Source organism: Myotis daubentonii, chromosome 4 (assembly GCF_963259705.1).
Source record: "Myotis daubentonii chromosome 4, mMyoDau2.1, whole genome shotgun sequence".
NCBI classification, from domain to species: Eukaryota; Metazoa; Chordata; class Mammalia; order Chiroptera; family Vespertilionidae; genus Myotis; species Myotis daubentonii.
In genome coordinates, this window is record NC_081843.1 from 114010302 (window position 1) to 114022399 (window position 12098).

Consider the following 12098-nt stretch of genomic DNA (forward strand, 5'->3'; position numbering starts at 1 on the left):
GGAAAATGCAAATATTTGCCCATCCAGCTTCACGCAGGGAGGGAAGCCTTCCTTCTCAGATTCGTCCGCGTCCTGTTCTGCGTGCTGGGCATCAGGTGCCTGCTCCCGGCGCGGCTGGTGCCGAGCTGCTCAGGAGGCCTGGCTCCCAGAACAACCCGCAGGGCCAGCAAGCAGAGGTGCGCTTCGCTCATCTCGGCAGCCGTCCCTCTGGGGCTGGTCTCTTTGTTGTTCAGGTGCAAACGTCCGGGCACAGGTGCCGGGCGCACCCTCCCAAGGCTTGTGCAGAAAAGAAGAATATTTTCCTATCCCGTTAGAGCAACAAAAGCCAAAGCCAAAGGAGCAGGCGCCTCCTCTGCTCCCCAGAGGGTGAGTGGCAGCTCCGCATGGGCCCTCGGGGCCTGGTCCACGCGGGAAGCTGCCTGCCAACTGCTTGGTGTGGACGCAGCGTGGCAGGAGTTTGCTTTGGCAGAGGACCTGCTCTTTCCAGCCCACGGCGATGCCAGCTTCCTCCCGCGTCTGCTCTGTGCCACCTGCTGCCTGTCGTTCCGCCCTGACCACGGCCACCTCTTCATCGGCTCGGCGTGGGAGGGAACAGGACAAGCCCTTCAGTGTCTTTATCTGGTCACAGGGCGCTCTGCGACTCCTTTGCTGTCCTACAGGTTCCCTCTGAGGTACAGAGCTAGAAAACTATCAAAAAACTAGTCTTGCCCGGCTGGTGTGGCTCAGTGGTTGAGCATCGACCTATAAACCAGGAGGTTGCGGTTCAATTCCTAGTCAGGGCACAGGCCTGGGTTGCGGGCTCCATCCCCAGTGGGGGGTGTGCAGGAGGCAGTGATCAATGATTCTCTCTCATCACTGATGTTTCTATTTCTCTCTCCCTCTCCCTTCCTCTCTGAAATCAATAAAAACATATTTAAAAGAACTAGTCTTCTTACTCATCAGTATATAGGTGCCCTGGTGAGAGCCACTCCTAGTGCCTTCGCCTCTCCTCCATCTGTGGGGTTGGCTCACAAACACTCCGAGTGAACACGTATCTGAAAGTTAGTTCATTCTCGCCAGGGTATGTTGGCAACATACCAACAGCTTGTACGTTCTTATCTTGGTACTATTTTAATGAATATGTTTTATTTGAAAATCAAAACAATTATACTAATCTCATAGCTCATTGAGATCTTCCTCCATTCATCAACAGTGTAATGGATACGTGTTTAGCCTCTGTCATCAAATAGAACTTGAACGCCTGCCCTTGTAAATTTCTAAGAAATTCTGGGCAAATAACCACTCCTCGTCTCAATTGTGTCATCTCTAAAGATAGAGATAAGAATAAAATTTGCAGCATTGGGTTATTATAAGGATTGAATTATCTGACATATTCCACATGTAGTACTTTACATATGGCCTGCGATTTCAATGTCCACGAAGATGGTGATGAAGATGAAGATGATGGTTGAGGACATGACTTCAGTGAGTCATAAGGCAGCTTCCCTTAAGATTAATTACTCTTTGGCTATTATGTGACGTCATTAAAATAAAAGAATGTAGCCCCAGATGCAATCCTTTGCCGCTCCTCATTCACAGATGCAGAAACTAAGATTCAAATAAGTTAAACAGGAGTCACAGATTTCATAATTAGCACAAGGTCTAGGAACAAAATTGCGTTCTTCACCCAGGGCCTCCGAAGTTCTTGTGTTTTCCTCTGCATTGTGCCGTTTGCCTGTCTGACACCTTCCTTTGTCCTTCCCTCCAACAATAAAAAACAATAAAGTTTGTGAATGGAATGCAGATACTAAGGCCAGATTTGGAGGAGGAGGAGATGGGGTGGGAGAGAGGATTCTAAACACCAAGCTCACTAAAATCTTCCCTTGTTAGGCCTCCAAGAAAGGTGAGTCTAAATAAGGACTAAGAATATCTTGGGTGGGTTCCATTACTTGCTAGACCTGTGCTGGGAAATTGGGCTGGATGTGTAACAGCAAAGACTTCTTGTTTTATTCTAAAAGTACTCTTAAAAAATATTTTTATTGATTGTAGAGACAGAGGAAGGGAGAGGAAGGGAGAGGAAGAGAGAGAAACGTCGATCAGTTGCCTCCGAAACTGGTGACCCATTGTTGCAAGGAACAGCACTCAACCAACTGAGCCACACTGGCCAGGGCTAAAATACTCTTGAGTGGACTTCTGCAGCCTGATCCCAAGACTCAACTTGGTTTCTGTTTTGTTTTGTGGGCAAACTGTTGGCTCACTCACAGATAGCCATGCCCACCTAATCTCTTCCTCCTTGAACAGCTCAAGTAGAGGCTGGAATGCCAGGGGATGCTCCCCTCTCCTCCTTGAGAGCAGTGGGTAACCAAGTGTGACCAATAAGATGCCTACTGCGGAGCTTCTAAGAAGGCTTTTGTTACCCTACAAAGAGGAATAATGTGAGAGGAATAATGAGATGATTCAAGAACAAAAGAGACTTACTGTCCCAGCATAGGGCAATCCTGCCATGGAAGCGTTACCTCTCAGCACAGTAGATCAATTATTTGCCTTTGATTGATCGTCTTGAACCTTATGGCAAACCACCTAAAACCAGTATGTTCAGAGTTGCAACGAGCTTTACAGATAAAGGAGAAACCCTGTTCACCTTAAAGATGTTTCCTTATTTTATGATACTTCATATCAATAGTCGTATTTCATCTGCTGAGTGTCATGCATGATTCGCATCACTCACTGACTCTCTATGAACAACTCAGGAGAACATAGTAAATGTCTCGCTGGACCACTCAGAGGCAGTTCACTTACCGATGGACATGTCTACCGTGAAAGTGCACATGAAAATTTCTTTAAAACGGGTTTAGTGTAAACTTTTTGGAGAGGGATTTAAAATACATGTACCCTTTGGCCATGCATTACACTTCAGGGACCTAGATCAATGCCCTCACTGTGTTAAGTGAAAGATGGCGGCAGTCATTTCCTTCTGTTGAGGGGAGAGTCCAATGCCCTTAACTTCGGGATGGTTCCAGTGGATTCCTTGGCCAGTAGAAAATGGCAAAAGGAATGTGCTGGAACGTCAAAGGTTAGTTCCTAGTACACCTGGCATCTTCCATCTGGGTCTCTTGGAGCACTTTCTTGAGCTCTGAGTTGCTATGTGAGGTGCCCAGCTCCATGGAGACTTCCCTGCTGAAGAGCCCACATGGAGGCACTGCTGTCAACAGCCCCCCTGAGCCCAGCTTCCCCATCCTCCTCGTCAAGGTGCCATTCATCAGAGGGACTCTGCCTGGCATGCCAGACAAGCACACCTGACACCCAAATGCCACGGAGTGATTTCCATGAATTCCACGGGAAACTGAAGAATCACCTGGAAATGCCCAACACACAAACCCTTGAGATAAAGTAAATGATTACTTTAAGCTGCTAAATTCAGTGGCAGTTTGTTAAACAGCAATAGATTACTGTAATGTTTCCATAAGTGCACAGAGACATAAGCAAGAATGCCCACTGAGGCATTATCTATAAAAATTAAAACCTGGGGACAGCTTTAATTCCATTAACAAGGCACTGGTTAAGAAAATTTTAGCAAACTCATACAAGGAACTACTATACATCAGGCTGCTGAAATGATTTGGATAAATATATCTATTTATAAAAAATGATGCTGATGTTGGAAGCATGGAACAGATTGATGGACCTCAGAGGGAAGGGGCATAGCAGGAATAGTTTAACCAAATAACTTATATGCATATATTCATAACCCACTGACACAGGCAGTAGTGCGGCTAAGGCCTGGGGAGGGTGGAGCAGGGTGCGGGGGGTCAGTGGGGGGAATAAGGGGACATCTGTAATACTTTCAATAATGAAGATAAATTAAAAAAATGAAATGATGCCCATGTTGTCTGAAGTCTGTAGCATTCCAAGCTGAGAAACATCGTTATATAGGTGTGAGTTCACACACACAGATAGGTCTGGATAGAAGTCTAGACACAAGACCACTGATGGTTTCCGCATCATGGGACTGAGGTTCCTCCTTTGGCCAGCATTTTTAGCAGTATTGTTCACAGATAATGTTGTTACTGTTACTTTTGTTTACATTTCTTAGGCAGGACAGAGGCATTAAGAAGTTTTGAAAATCAGCATGAAGTGGCAAAAAAAGTAGATAGCGCAATTCCTAGCTTTTCTATGCATGTTTTATTTTACGCAAGGTTCGCCTGGCTTTACATCTTTATACACTGGGGTTTTCCAGATAGAACATGATATCATCTGCAAATAATTACTTTGCGTCCTCCATTCCCAGTGTCCCTCGCTGGACTCAGGGCGGTGTTCCACGGGAACGGTTTCTTCCTAGCGCTTTGGATTGAGTCTCGCTGGTCTATGGACGGAGCTTGACAGTCTTCGTCATGCTGAGGAAGCGTTTTTATTTCTATATACCAAAAACTCAGACTCCTAATGGTTCTTGGACTTTGCTATAGCTTTTTGGCCATCCAATTGGAAAGACTATATTATTTTTGTATTCAACTTGTCTATGTGATAAATTTTATTCATAGATTTCATAATAATGGATAGGTTTATTGTTGAACTAAAGACCATTTTGTTGTAGTCTCTTAGGATTTTGCCTGTCCACGGTCATAAAGCATTGGATGCGCATATTTCTTTTCTGTTTATCTTGGTCAGCTTTTAGTTTCAGAATAGTTCCTGCTTTTTAAAGTGAATTTGGCAACTTTCCTTTTTTTTATCTATGTTTGCAGAAATTTTTGTAGCACAGACATTATCTGTGTCTTGAAAACTGACAATAAGTCAGGTGTAACACCATCTGTCTCTGCAGATGCTTTTTTGTTTGTGTTAAGTTTTTGACAGTTTCTAATAATTTTGCTTTATTGAAATGTTTCTGTTCAAGTCCATGTTGAATTAGTTCCGGCTGTTGCTATAACTTTCTTTAGAAAATTGTCCACTTTCCTGAAATTATTAAATATATTAGTATCCATTATTTTTAGAAGAATATCATTTTAAAATCTATCCTATAACTGTTAAAATACCCCATTTCTCATTTTGGAAACAATTTGATTAATCAGAGTTTTTCTATATGGTTTACAAAAGTCTCATATTTATCATTTCCACTATTTTGCTACGTAATTATTTCTGCTTGAAGCTACATTATTTACTTTCTTCTGAGTTATTTAGATTTTGCTTATTGTCTTCCTATCTCATAAGCAAATCCTTGAGATAATGTTTCATTTATTTAAAAAATAATGAAAATAATACTGTGAATATAGTTCTGGTTACACTCCTAAGTCTAACGTGTGCTATCTTCTACTCACTCAGTTAATGGTAACTCACTTTTCTCCCAACTGTTATTCACAACAATGCTTGTAAAATGTTCCAAGTGTTTGGACGTTATTGATATTATTTTCATTTTTCTGTCTTAAATCATAATCTTGGAATATGGTCATTTAGGTAAAATGTATATGCAGTGATACAGAAGTTACAGATTTTCTTAAACCAAGGTGTTAAAGTTAGGAACAGCACTCTGCACATTTACCACTTTTGTGGGCTGTAACTTTCCTCCACTCCGACCCTGCACCCCCTTGCGTAATGCTAGCCTCATAAATTCAACGTGGAGATCAGTCGTAATAATTTTTTTTGTTGTTATTGCTACCTTTTTGAAAGAAAAAGTTTCTAGAGAACATTCTGGAGGGGAATTTTTTGCACCTGAATGAAGTATATTCTGGGTTTAAAGAGATCTGAGAATATCTTTGCCTTGCTTTTCACAGGAGTTATAACGTGGGTGGGTGCAGAACACAAATCATACTATGGTTAAAGTTGTATTGGTATTACTCCACTTTCTTATTGTATTAAATATGGACCCAAAATTGGAAGCAAACCTGATATTTTCTATATCTTGGGAGTAACCATTCACTGTGGATTAGGTTAATTCAATCTAAGGTCTCTTCAGTGTCTAAAATTCTTTGGTTCTAGAAAGAGTATAGACATATATAATGGTCATGATTTATCCAGCAATTTTATTTATCTATAGATATAAAAGCCTAAGCGACTGTTCGACTGTCTGAACAGTAGCTATGACGCACAATGACCACCAGGGGGCAGATGCTCCAACCAGTAGCTATGACACGCACTGACCACCAGGGGAAGATGCTCAACGCAGGCGCTGCTGTGGTTTTCGGGTGACACACTGGGAACCAGAAAGGAGGGAGCCCTATTCCAGGGTGTATAACCCAAGAGTCGCTCTCTTGGAATCCAGGACCCCTCGGGGGATGTCGGAGAGCTGGTTTCAGCCCTATCCCTGCAGGCCAGGCCGAGGGACCCCACTGGTGCATGAATCTGTGCACTGGGCCTCTAGTATTGAATAAAGTTAAGAAAAATATTAATTTAGTAAGGCAGCTAAAATTAACCCCAAAATGAATCCTCTCAGTTGTAGATATTTTATTGGAAATAGAATAAAAACAAGAGAAGTTAGGGAGACTGACTTTCTTTTATACTTTGTATAATATTGCCAGAAATTTCTCTGACAGAAGAATTAGCTAATTTGGATGCCAAAAATATGTTTTCTAGTCCCAAGAACGTTCTAAATAAAAGAACAATTAAATTAATAAACTTCAAGAATCATTTTAGACTCCAATAACTGCACTTTAATATGTGCATAAAGTCTCTCTCTCTCTCTCTCTCTCTCTCTCTCTCTCTCTCTCTCTAAGCCTCAATATATCAGTTATTCGATGTTTTCGGAAGTGTTTTTGCTGACAGGCACAAGTTTATCAAGACAATTTTATCTCTCTGATCACTTTGTTGAGGAGGGAATGGTTATATAACTAGCAGAAGCAAAATCTGAGAAGCATGGCAATTTTTAAAATTGACACTATTTAAGCAGTGTGGCTCCTTCCTTGTATTTCTAAACATCTCAATAGATGGTTGTGAATTCGTTGGTTATGAACACTGTTGATATTTTATCTGGAAAGATATTGAAAATGTTTCCCGTAAGAATCCATTATGTATATATTTTTCTCTATGCGTGTTCATCCTTAGCCATTTACACTCAGTGGTGTCATCAGCACTTCTTTCCTGATGATGGAAGTTTGTCAAAAGCTAATTTGTCCTGTTCTTAGACATAAAATCTATATTTATACAAATAAGTTAAACATCAAACTCACCATGGTTAAATAATGAAAATGAATTCCTAGATTTAAAAAATCCCTGTTAATCTGGTTTCACACGTAAATTAGTTTGTTACAGTATTTTTCCCTGTGAGGCAGGGCGACAACCAGGAAGTATCTGCTCTAGAGCAATGTGGGACTTTGGACAAGTTACTGAAACTTTCAAAATTTCTTTCCTCTCTGCACAAATAAGCACTACTTTGCACACCTTCTTATGAGGAATAAATACAATTATGTAAATGGTGGCCACTCTGAGTAATTTATTTATTTTGGCTACTCTGAATGGTTGATGGTTTTTCCATGACATGTGAGAAAAACACTTTTTAAATCGTTTTCCTTAGAATGGTTGTTTAAAACACAAAAAAAGTTAGGTCAAGAATTCTGTCCTACTAAGTGCAATCCTGTTCTGAAAATGGAAATTGCCAGACACTACTTGTTCCCAGGCACGTGCGATACATAATATCGCAAATTATATTTAAGACAGGGATGCATTTTATTTAAGAAATAGTAAAAGTAAGTGGCTCAGAGTCCATCTTTAAAATAATATAGGGTGTCCCAAAACTCACGCAAGAAGTCATTTTGATAGAAAACACAGGTTTATAATTAAAAGTTGTAAATTTTTATTGATTCATAAAGAATACAGTATAAGGTTATGCATGGAATAGCACATCGGGTAAATGGCCTCCAGAGCTTTGCTGGCACATACGCAAAGCCGCGGTCTTCATTGGTCTTCATTGTCCCTGCTCCTGGGCCATCATTGGTACTTGGTGATGCTGATCAAATTGAAGGGATTGAAATCAAAGGGCAACAAATATTAGAATCTGATTCAATAAACCAAGTAAAATTAGGCTTTTATTTATTTTTGTTGTTGTTGTTAATGCTCACGCAAAATTCAAATCTTACGTGAATTTTGGGACGCCCTGTATACCTAAAATATTGCCACGCGCTGTTCAATTGAAGTCGTTTTTCCGGACTGCCTGGTGGCAGGGCCTGTGGATTGGGGTCAAGTGGTTTCTTGGACATTAGATCTTGGACTCTGCCCTCGACCTGCTTAATAAGGGTCCTGGGGTGCTTGACCCAGGGCTGCACATTGATTTTTTGGGAGGATTATGTATTTCTGGAACGTTTTAAGATTAGGTAAGCCCGGGAAAATTGAATAGACAATATATCCAAACAATGTGGCTAAGGATATTAATAAATAACAAGAGACTTTAAAAAACAGATGTCAGAAATGGCAGCAGCCCTTATCCTAAATCACTCCGTTCAGTGGGCCGACTGTACGATTGAGGGTGCCTTCGCAGCCGGCAGCACATCAGAAGTCTGAGCTGCTGTTTTAAAGCAGGTGTTCCGTACGGCATGCCTGGGGCTCCCTGCGGTGCTGCCAGAACACGGACTGAAATCGCCCAAGTTCAACAGCCGCCCCCTGCTCAGTAGGATGACAACTGGGGTCCAATGAGTACTTGTCTGGGCAGTTGGAAAAAAGCCTTGATGAAGATGGTGACGTTGCCAGCAAGTGTAACGGCCCTGCCAGCAGCGTGGGAACCAGAAGCAGACCTTTCAAAGCAGTGCCAGCTCCCCCAGCCTCCTGGGTACTTCTCCAAAATGGTATGCACACTCCCATGCCCTTCTATGGCTCAAGAACTGGAACTGATAACAACATCTCCACCAAACACTGGCAGAAGCAATATGTTATCCATCTACTTCTCTGAGCTTTCTTTATTTTTTTTTCAATTTTTTAAATCATAGTATCATTGACATAGAACATTCTATTATTTTCAGGTCTACAACATAATGCTTCGATATTTGTATTTATTGTGATGTGATGTGATCACTGCAATAAGTCTAGTTTCCATGTATCGCTGTACACAGCTACAACATTGTTCTTGTGGTGATAAGTTTTGAGAACAACTCAGCAACTTTGAAGAATGCAATGCAGTATTAGCTACAGTCTTCCTTCTGCACTTCACATCCCCGTGACTTATTGATTTTATAGCTGTGAGCTTATAAATAAGTATTTACTTTAGGTCAACAATCTATGACGTGATTCTCAGATGCTGGTCTCATGCCCACCTGAAAGCAGAAATGGGTAGGAGTGGGTGGCAAGTTAGGGAAGACTTTCTGGGATGAGGCATTGATTTACTGGGAGGAAACGGGAGGGGATGGCCATTCTCAAGTGAAGGTCGGGTCATGCGGCATGAGAAAAGCTCCGAGGCCAGTATTAAACACACTAGTATGCGTACGTTTCTGGTTTTCAAGCTCTTTTATTTGTCTGTATAATTAGGTTATATAGGGTACTGGTATGTGGCGAAGTAATGAAAGAATTATCTCTGCTGTTTATAAGATTTTCCCTGGAGCTGTAACTAAGCAAAAATCACTGATATAATTAAAATAGATGCTAAATATCATCACTTGAAAGTAGCCTTCTCCAATTATGAAATTCTTTTAGCAATTTCTGCCAAGTTATCCATTTCCTGTTTTGAAGATATCTAATTAAATCCCCATTGTCTCTTAATTATCATTCATTGCAATGCATTATAATTTGTATTCATAAATTAACCAGAAGAGAGACTTAAGCACTCCAATTTCTCTACACCTAACGTTGTCTGTTATCCTTCTATGACATCGACACTCTCATGGGTTTCCATGAGAAACCCGTGCCACCACCTGACTTAGTCCGTAGTCATACTCCGCTTTCGGATGCAGCATCTCTTGTTTTACTAACCACCCTTCTTTGGGATTTATCAGACCACTTTGTTCTTCCCCTCGGTCCTCACACCCCTTGCACTGCCCCCCCCCTCCCCCCCGCACACACAGCCCTGGGGGCAGCCCGAGCCCTGGGCCACCCCCGCGGGAACCGTGGCATTGGGTCTGGCTGTCCTCTCCGCCTTTGCACTCGGACTTGGCTGTCGGTCTACCATCTTACTATCCCTTCACACTCACCCTGAGTGCCGCTCAGGGCCTCGCCATCCAGGGCCCACACTCGATGTCTCCCCTTCATTAGCCCAAAGACCCAGCGGTTCGCATGTTTAATCGGAATTAACTTTCAGGAAATGAGCTTGTGCTTTGACGTCGTCACTGTGTGAACTGTTTCATTTTCCCCCGATGGCCCTGGGGCCAGGTTTACGAGAGCAGCTCCTCACTGTATAACGGTGAGTCTCAGTAACCAAGGAAACAAAGGCGGGCATTGTTGCTGGAATAAAGCTGTGTGTCCACCTAGTCAGTTCTCAATTCATAATTGTTCAGTGTTGCCACTGTCCCCTGAAAACATCAAGAAATTACTAGAAACATAGCATTAAATTAAGACTGAGTCCCGCCTCTGAAATTACACTGACCGCCACCCAAACACGAGCTTCCCAATTTATTAGCTGGGTGATACTGGGAATTTCTCCTAACTCCCTCCACTTGCGTTTCCTCAGGTAAGACATGGAGATGATGAGTCCTCAATGCATCCATTTGAGGGTAAATCAGGTAGTACACGTACTGTGCTCCGCATAGCGCCGGGCACACAGCGGGAATGCAGTGAGTACTGGCTGTCATTACAATGGTCATTATACTTACTTTTCCTCACAGAGCCACTCACAGCTTCCAGGCGAAGCTAAAGCTTCGCTCACCCGCTCATTTACGCAGTATTCAGCGAGCAGCTGCCCGCAGGCTGGGCCTGTGCCGAGCGCCGGGTGCGGGGTGAACAGCACGGACACGGTCTCGGACGCCATGGGTCTCAGCCTGTCAGAGGCGCAGACAGACACCTGCCTGGCCCCAGCAAGGTGCTCCGCGGAGGGTGCTCGGGAGCGTGGTGAACCCAAACCTCGATTCTGAAGGCGGGAGGGGTCAGCGAAAAGCTCTCTGGTGACGGTGAAACTTAAACATGTGACATCGGTGACGGGTCAAAGGGCAAGAAGATGCCAGTATTCCAGACTCCGAAACAGCAAATGCCCAGACAGGAACGCACGGCACGGTCTAGGAACAGGAAGGGGCTCAACGCCGAGAGGAGCACAGAGGCGGGACAGCCACGGTCTGACTGTAGCAATGGCGGCAGCTGTCAGCCATGCAGAAGGCCAAGCCCTGTCCGAGGACAGACTTCCTCTCCCTTTGCTCCCAGGGGCTTCCCTTCTGTTACTTCCCTTTCTCCCCAGGGCCGTGCCGAGTGTTCAATTATTCCAGGTTCTGTGTCTGGGAGATCCCCTCCCCATGCCCCTCCTGCTCCCGTCTACTGCCTGGCATTTGGGTTCGAAGGCACTTGGTTGCTTCTCTCTCTCGTTATTTCCTTGACCTACAAGGCACCGCTCAGTCTCATCTGTCTGGGCTGATCCCAAAGAATTCCTTCTCTTCAGCCGCTTCGGGTCTGTGGTTCCGTGCCCCGACTTGAGTGCGAGGCGTCCTGTCCCAGCAGGGAGTTTCTGGAAGGCGGCCACTGGAAACCAGCCTGATCAGACGTGGGAAGGCTCAGGTCTTGTCATGGTGAAGAGAGCCGTGGGGATTTATGGTTTAAGGGGACTTTCCAGTCCCCCAGGAGCTCACGGAGAGGGACCTCTCCTGATGCAGAAGCCAACCCCTCAGCTCTGAGAGAGCCTGTGATGTGGGGTCAGGAGTGCCGGGCTGTGAGCGTGCTGGCTGTTGCACCGCTAATGCTCGCCGCGTCAACATTGGTCGGTTTATTAATCAGCGTCTTGCAGTATCTGGACATTAAAGTTTCCTAAAACCATTTTGCCTGAAGATAACAAGTATTAACATACGATATCTGTCTTTTTTTTTCGTGTTTTCATGTTAGAAGAAGTATTCCTCAGCAAGCTGTATATAAAAGCCCCGCCAAAGCTCTTCAGGACTGAGTGACTAATGGAATCAAAGTGTGGCAATCCAGGGGAATGTGCATCGTGCGTGTGGTGAATAGCAGTGAGTTTTATGAGAACGGAAATAGAATGTAAAAAGTCAGAAATTAACCCTTCTTCGCTATGCAACTAATTT